Genomic DNA, 8,446 nt, shown 5'->3' with positions numbered 1-8,446 from the left:
TCGAAATGACAAAAATGGCCTACACAATGGTTGGACCATTCTTTGCAAGGGTCATATATAAGGCACCAGAGTTCACGCTGGATTTTGTGTTACTTTAGGACCTCCCCGCTTTCTTTCATTGTAATTGGGCACTCCATACCTTCCACTGGTGCACAAAATTGGTCACCGACAGATCTATCAATGGCTGACAAAAAACCACTGCTCTGTACTGCTCTGTACAAAGGTTAAGCATTCAGGAAAGCTCCATATATCGCTCAAAGGTCGTGTAAAGGTTCATTACGAGTCCAAAATTGAAAAAAAAAATCACAACGTGAAATAAAAAAAGTTACAATCAAGCTTCGATTCGAACCTGCGACCTTGCAAACAAGCCAAAAAACAAGCCTAAAGCGCCAAATCACCGCGCCACTAAGCCGTTTAACTCGCGATATTTTGTGACTAGCTTAATTGTAAGCGACGCCTCCGGGCTTGAAATGTCCGCGATATCGAAGTTTTGCTGATTCCGAGGGGTAGGAGTGCTATGGTGGCGTGTACGAGCCGCCGGCACGGCGCTCCGGCGTCCGAGCGAGGCATGAGGCCGCACAAGCAGCGCGGAAAAGGTCGCGGAAATCAGTGGATAAGCGATCGCCTGGGCTTCTGGTGGAATGCAGGTGAGTTAATTGTGAATAGGCTTCGAGAGGCGGTTGATGAAATGAACGGCACCGTGTGGCAGCCTGCACCTACCTGACTTGAGAGATGCTTTTACCGAACAAGCTACGCACCGCTGATGGAATCCCTGGTCGTGCAGCTTGTTGTGCTTCATCTTCTTCTTCATCTTCTTCTTGACGCTGTTTCGCTGTTTGTGCCGGGCATTGCTGCGGTGGGTGCCAGCAACGAATCGCCCCTGCCGCTGGTGAAATCTGTGGCCCACCGTCGGCGGACACAAGAAAAGCACACGAACACGCGCACCCGGCGCTGCGCTTGATACGAATTCTCGCTCGTCGGGGCACCACTGCACCGGGTACGTGGTGCGTCTTTCGTTGTTTCTTATTTTTGGAGGGAATGGTGTATAAGTAAGACGTGGTCTCTCTCTTACCACGTCTTACTTATGCACTGTTCCCTCCAAAATTGAGAAACAACGAAAGTCGCACCACGCACCCGGTGCAGTGGTGCCCCGACGAGCGAGAATTCGTATCAAGCGCAGCGCCGGGTGCGCGTGTTCGTGTGCTTTTCTTGTGTCCGCCGACGGTGGGCCACAGATTTCACCAGCGGCAGGGGCGATTCGTTGCTGGCACCCACCGCACGTTTCGATACCTGATCAATTTGTGCTCTCGCCCATTGCGCTGGTGGTGACAACACATGTTCCAGGGCTTCATATATTTGTTCATCCGTCGTTTGCTTTGGTTTCATCAAGCGCAAGGCAAAGAAAGGGGTATCCTTGCGTGTGCAGCTGTATGCGTGTTGCTTGAAATGTGAGCGCTGACCAGACGGACGCACACAGACGCAAAATAAAAATCGAAAATCGAAACGTTTATTTCTCTCCATTGTGCACAACGTCATCGAATCTTTTCAAAAGCCGAGAGTGCCAAAATTGTTGTCCTCTCGTCTCATCCCCCTCGCTATTGCAATATATAATACAACAACGAAACATCTGTCGCACCAACAACGAGCTGCACGAAGAGCGAAACATTCACCGCGCGCGCACGCAAAAACCGCGTCAGCCGGGGCGGCCGAGCGGGTGGAGACCAGCGTGCGGAAACATCCCCAGACAAGGCATACATTTCACGATTAGTACAATCACGCTTCCACCTCATTTTAGACTGCAATATTCTCACCCCCGAGGGGGTGAGTGGGCCGATCCCGGAGATAGTGCAATACCGGGCCAACCCGTGGCGGAGGTGAAGCAAGCTTCAAGCACTCCGCCCCATTCCAAAAATAAGTTTAATATCTTGGGTCCAAATAGGACCCGTATCAGATATTAAGCTGATAAGAACAGATACTACACTTTGATCTTAGCCAAAAGGCCGAGAAGCGATAAGGAATTAATTGTCCTTAATTGGAGTGCAACATTTCAGACCACATTAACAGGTCCGGCAAACCACCAGGTAAATAACAGCAAAGCAATTCACCCGTCCGAGCACTGCAAAGTGGCCGTGTGCAACGAGCACGGTTTGGCGTGCTACACAGCATTGCTGTTACTCCAATCGCCAAAAAAATTCCTTCCCTGCATAAAAGAATTCTAAAACCATCAACTTGCTTTTGCAAAGCCTCTAAAAAAAACGCGAGTGGACGTACTCTCGCTCGCACGCTGACGTCACACACGACGCCGGTCGCAGCGTGATACCACACGACACGCAGAACACGAGCCAGCGCTTCTTTTTCGCGAACATTACTTGTAATGCTCGTGGCCAGCCATGGCACCAAAATGTGACCAACAGTACCCCCCCCCCCCCCTTTCTTTTTTCCCCGAAAAAAAAAAAAAAAAATCCATTACGTCACACATCCAACATGGCTTCTGCCGGGGTACGCTGGCTGCCCAACGCCCCCGGAACGTCGACGTCAGGCACCGCGAAGAGGACGTGCCGACGGCATCAGCGTACTCCATGCATACCTCGAAACCGCCTTTCTCAGTTCCGACGTGACGGACACCGCACCGCCGCAGCCTGCGAGCCGTTCCTCAGGCAAGGAAAGACCTGCGGCGAGGCCGACCCATGAAGCCGTGCGTCATGTCACCAGCGTGTTTTGTGCTGCCGGTGAACGGGGGTGGCGTGTTGCGCGGTAATGGAACGTGGTGTGCCGTGCTCACGGGAATCGTGTAAATTTCAGAGGTGTGCACGGCACTTCGCGAACCACCAGCACCACAGCGAATTCGTTCACGAGTGGGGTCGTGAAGCTCCTTTTACGGCATGTCACGGTGCGAAGTGAACGTGTACACACACTGCCTAAGTCGCAAGCGACGCCTCCGGGCTTGAAATGTCCGCGATATCGAAGTTTTGCTGATTCCGAGGGGTAGGAGTGCTATGGTGGCGTGTACGAGCCGCCGGCACGGCGCTCCGGCGTCCGAGCGAGGCATGAGGCCGCACAAGCAGCGCGGAAAAGGTCGCGGAAATCAGTGGATAAGCGATCGCCTGGGCTTCTGGTGGAATGCAGGTGAGTTAATTGTGAATAGGCTTCGAGAGGCGGTTGATGAAATGAACGGCACCGTGTGGCAGCCTGCACCTACCTGACTTGAGAGATGCTTTTACCGAACAAGCTACGCACCGCTGATGGAATCCCTGGTCGTGCAGCTTGTTGTGCTTCATCTTCTTCTTCATCTTCTTCTTGACGCTGTTTCGCTGTTTGTGCCGGGCATTGCTGCGGTGGGTGCCAGCAACGAATCGCCCCTGCCGCTGGTGAAATCTGTGGCCCACCGTCGGCGGACACAAGAAAAGCACACGAACACGCGCACCCGGCGCTGCGCTTGATACGAATTCTCGCTCGTCGGGGCACCACTGCACCGGGTACGTGGTGCGTCTTTCGTTGTTTCTTATTTTTGGAGGGAATGGTGTATAAGTAAGACGTGGTCTCTCTCTTACCACGTCTTACTTATGCACTGTTCCCTCCAAAATTGAGAAACAACGAAAGTCGCACCACGCACCCGGTGCAGTGGTGCCCCGACGAGCGAGAATTCGTATCAAGCGCAGCGCCGGGTGCGCGTGTTCGTGTGCTTTTCTTGTGTCCGCCGACGGTGGGCCACAGATTTCACCAGCGGCAGGGGCGATTCGTTGCTGGCACCCACCGCACGTTTCGATACCTGATCAATTTGTGCTCTCGCCCATTGCGCTGGTGGTGACAACACATGTTCCAGGGCTTCATATATTTGTTCATCCGTCGTTTGCTTTGGTTTCATCAAGCGCAAGGCAAAGAAAGGGGTATCCTTGCGTGTGCAGCTGTATGCGTGTTGCTTGAAATGTGAGCGCTGACCAGACGGACGCACACAGACGCAAAATAAAAATCGAAAATCGAAACGTTTATTTCTCTCCATTGTGCACAACGTCATCGAATCTTTTCAAAAGCCGAGAGTGCCAAAATTGTTGTCCTCTCGTCTCATCCCCCTCGCTATTGCAATATATAATACAACAACGAAACATCTGTCGCACCAACAACGAGCTGCACGAAGAGCGAAACATTCACCGCGCGCGCACGCAAAAACCGCGTCAGCCGGGGCGGCCGAGCGGGTGGAGACCAGCGTGCGGAAACATCCCCAGACAAGGCATACATTTCACGATTAGTACAATCACGCTTCCACCTCATTTTAGACTGCAATATTCTCACCCCCGAGGGGGTGAGTGGGCCGATCCCGGAGATAGTGCAATACCGGGCCAACCCGTGGCGGAGGTGAAGCAAGCTTCAAGCACTCCGCCCCATTCCAAAAATAAGTTTAATATCTTGGGTCCAAATAGGACCCGTATCAGATATTAAGCTGATAAGAACAGATACTACACTTTGATCTTAGCCAAAAGGCCGAGAAGCGATAAGGAATTAATTGTCCTTAATTGGAGTGCAACATTTCAGACCACATTAACAGGTCCGGCAAACCACCAGGTAAATAACAGCAAAGCAATTCACCCGTCCGAGCACTGCAAAGTGGCCGTGTGCAACGAGCACGGTTTGGCGTGCTACACAGCATTGCTGTTACTCCAATCGCCAAAAAAATTCCTTCCCTGCATAAAAGAATTCTAAAACCATCAACTTGCTTTTGCAAAGCCTCTAAAAAAAACGCGAGTGGACGTACTCTCGCTCGCACGCTGACGTCACACACGACGCCGGTCGCAGCGTGATACCACACGACACGCAGAACACGAGCCAGCGCTTCTTTTTCGCGAACATTACTTGTAATGCTCGTGGCCAGCCATGGCACCAAAATGTGACCAACAGTACCCCCCCCCCCCCCCTTTCTTTTTTCCCCGAAAAAAAAAAAAAAAATCCATTACGTCACACATCCAACATGGCTTCTGCCGGGGTACGCTGGCTGCCCAACGCCCCCGGAACGTCGACGTCAGGCACCGCGAAGAGGACGTGCCGACGGCATCAGCGTACTCCATGCATACCTCGAAACCGCCTTTCTCAGTTCCGACGTGACGGACACCGCACCGCCGCAGCCTGCGAGCCGTTCCTCAGGCAAGGAAAGACCTGCGGCGAGGCCGACCCATGAAGCCGTGCGTCATGTCACCAGCGTGTTTTGTGCTGCCGGTGAACGGGGGTGGCGTGTTGCGCGGTAATGGAACGTGGTGTGCCGTGCTCACGGGAATCGTGTAAATTTCAGAGGTGTGCACGGCACTTCGCGAACCACCAGCACCACAGCGAATTCGTTCACGAGTGGGGTCGTGAAGCTCCTTTTACGGCATGTCACGGTGCGAAGTGAACGTGTACACACACTGCCTAAGTCGCAAGCGACGCCTCCGGGCTTGAAATGTCCGCGATATCGAAGTTTTGCTGATTCCGAGGGGTAGGAGTGCTATGGTGGCGTGTACGAGCCGCCGGCACGGCGCTCCGGCGTCCGAGCGAGGCATGAGGCCGCACAAGCAGCGCGGAAAAGGTCGCGGAAATCAGTGGATAAGCGATCGCCTGGGCTTCTGGTGGAATGCAGGTGAGTTAATTGTGAATAGGCTTCGAGAGGCGGTTGATGAAATGAACGGCACCGTGTGGCAGCCTGCACCTACCTGACTTGAGAGATGCTTTTACCGAACAAGCTACGCACCGCTGATGGAATCCCTGGTCGTGCAGCTTGTTGTGCTTCATCTTCTTCTTCATCTTCTTCTTGACGCTGTTTCGCTGTTTGTGCCGGGCATTGCTGCGGTGGGTGCCAGCAACGAATCGCACCTGCCGCTGGTGAAATCTGTGGCCCACCGTCGGCGGACACAAGAAAAGCACACGAACACGCGCACCCGGCGCTGCGCTTGATACGAATTCTCGCTCGTCGGGGCACCACTGCACCGGGTGCGTGGTGCGACTTTCGTTGTTTCTCAATTTTGGAGGGAACAGTGCATAAGTAAGACGTGGTAAGAGAGAGACCACGTCTTACTTATACACCATTCCCTCCAAAAATAAGAAACAACGAAAGACGCACCACGTACCCGGTGCAGTGGTGCCCCGACGAGCGAGAATTCGTATCAAGCGCAGCGCCGGGTGCGCGTGTTCGTGTGCTTTTCTTGTGTCCGCCGACGGTGGGCCACAGATTTCACCAGCGGCAGGGGCGATTCGTTGCTGGCACCCACCGCACGTTTCGATACCTGATCAATTTGTGCTCTCGCCCATTGCGCTGGTGGTGACAACACATGTTCCAGGGCTTCATATATTTGTTCATCCGTCGTTTGCTTTGGTTTCATCAAGCGCAAGGCAAAGAAAGGGGTATCCTTGCGTGTGCAGCTGTATGCGTGTTGCTTGAAATGTGAGCGCTGACCAGACGGACGCACACAGACGCAAAATAAAAATCGAAAATCGAAACGTTTATTTCTCTCCATTGTGCACAACGTCATCGAATCTTTTCAAAAGCCGAGAGTGCCAAAATTGTTGTCCTCTCGTCTCATCCCCCTCGCTATTGCAATATATAATACAACAACGAAACATCTGTCGCACCAACAACGAGCTGCACGAAGAGCGAAACATTCACCGCGCGCGCACGCAAAAACCGCGTCAGCCGGGGCGGCCGAGCGGGTGGAGACCAGCGTGCGGAAACATCCCCAGACAAGGCATACATTTCACGATTAGTACAATCACGCTTCCACCTCATTTTAGACTGCAATATTCTCACCCCCGAGGGGGTGAGTGGGCCGATCCCGGAGATAGTGCAATACCGGGCCAACCCGTGGCGGAGGTGAAGCAAGCTTCAAGCACTCCGCCCCATTCCAAAAATAAGTTTAATATCTTGGGTCCAAATAGGACCCGTATCAGATATTAAGCTGATAAGAACAGATACTACACTTTGATCTTAGCCAAAAGGCCGAGAAGCGATAAGGAATTAATTGTCCTTAATTGGAGTGCAACATTTCAGACCACATTAACAGGTCCGGCAAACCACCAGGTAAATAACAGCAAAGCAATTCACCCGTCCGAGCACTGCAAAGTGGCCGTGTGCAACGAGCACGGTTTGGCGTGCTACACAGCATTGCTGTTACTCCAATCGCCAAAAAAATTCCTTCCCTGCATAAAAGAATTCTAAAACCATCAACTTGCTTTTGCAAAGCCTCTAAAAAAAACGCGAGTGGACGTACTCTCGCTCGCACGCTGACGTCACACACGACGCCGGTCGCAGCGTGATACCACACGACACGCAGAACACGAGCCAGCGCTTCTTTTTCGCGAACATTACTTGTAATGCTCGTGGCCAGCCATGGCACCAAAATGTGACCAACAGTACCCCCCCCCCCCCCCTTTCTTTTTTCCCCGAAAAAAAAAAAAAAAATCCATTACGTCACACATCCAACATGGCTTCTGCCGGGGTACGCTGGCTGCCCAACGCCCCCGGAACGTCGACGTCAGGCACCGCGAAGAGGACGTGCCGACGGCATCAGCGTACTCCATGCATACCTCGAAACCGCCTTTCTCAGTTCCGACGTGACGGACACCGCACCGCCGCAGCCTGCGAGCCGTTCCTCAGGCAAGGAAAGACCTGCGGCGAGGCCGACCCATGAAGCCGTGCGTCATGTCACCAGCGTGTTTTGTGCTGCCGGTGAACGGGGGTGGCGTGTTGCGCGGTAATGGAACGTGGTGTGCCGTGCTCACGGGAATCGTGTAAATTTCAGAGGTGTGCACGGCACTTCGCGAACCACCAGCACCACAGCGAATTCGTTCACGAGTGGGGTCGTGAAGCTCCTTTTACGGCATGTCACGGTGCGAAGTGAACGTGTACACACACTGCCTAAGTCGCAAGCGACGCCTCCGGGCTTGAAATGTCCGCGATATCGAAGTTTTGCTGATTCCGAGGGGTAGGAGTGCTATGGTGGCGTGTACGAGCCGCCGGCACGGCGCTCCGGCGTCCGAGCGAGGCATGAGGCCGCACAAGCAGCGCGGAAAAGGTCGCGGAAATCAGTGGATAAGCGATCGCCTGGGCTTCTGGTGGAATGCAGGTGAGTTAATTGTGAATAGGCTTCGAGAGGCGGTTGATGAAATGAACGGCACCGTGTGGCAGCCTGCACCTACCTGACTTGAGAGATGCTTTTACCGAACAAGCTACGCACCGCTGATGGAATCCCTGGTCGTGCAGCTTGTTGTGCTTCATCTTCTTCTTCATCTTCTTCTTGACGCTGTTTCGCTGTTTGTGCCGGGCATTGCTGCGGTGGGTGCCAGCAACGAATCGCACCTGCCGCTGGTGAAATCTGTGGCCCACCGTCGGCGGACACAAGAAAAGCACACGAACACGCGCACCCGGCGCTGCGCTTGATACGAATTCTCGCTCGTCGGGGCACCACTGCACCGGGTGCGTGGTGCG

The 8,446-nt window shown here is 53.5% G+C and overlaps 3 non-coding genes across 3 annotated transcripts; all 3 read right to left on the bottom strand.

Annotated features, from left to right (window-relative positions):
* Positions 1-1,820: 1,820 nt before the first annotated feature.
* Positions 1,821-2,012, bottom strand: LOC119375691 (U2 spliceosomal RNA). Its single transcript, XR_005180439.1, has one exon. It is a non-coding gene; the product is annotated as a U2 spliceosomal RNA (small nuclear RNA).
* A 2,287-nt stretch (positions 2,013-4,299) lies between these two features.
* LOC119375689 (U2 spliceosomal RNA) lies at positions 4,300-4,491 on the bottom strand. The gene has a single exon (XR_005180438.1). It is a non-coding gene; the product is annotated as a U2 spliceosomal RNA (small nuclear RNA).
* Positions 4,492-6,778: 2,287 nt separating this feature from the next.
* LOC119375688 (U2 spliceosomal RNA) lies at positions 6,779-6,970 on the bottom strand. Its single transcript, XR_005180437.1, has one exon. It is a non-coding gene; the product is annotated as a U2 spliceosomal RNA (small nuclear RNA).
* Between the last annotated feature and the right edge of the window lie 1,476 nt (positions 6,971-8,446).

Source organism: Rhipicephalus sanguineus, chromosome 11, assembly GCF_013339695.2.
Source record: "Rhipicephalus sanguineus isolate Rsan-2018 chromosome 11, BIME_Rsan_1.4, whole genome shotgun sequence".
Lineage (NCBI taxonomy): Eukaryota > Metazoa > Arthropoda > Arachnida > Ixodida > Ixodidae > Rhipicephalus > Rhipicephalus sanguineus.
This window is presented reverse-complemented; position numbering and strand designations above follow the sequence as displayed.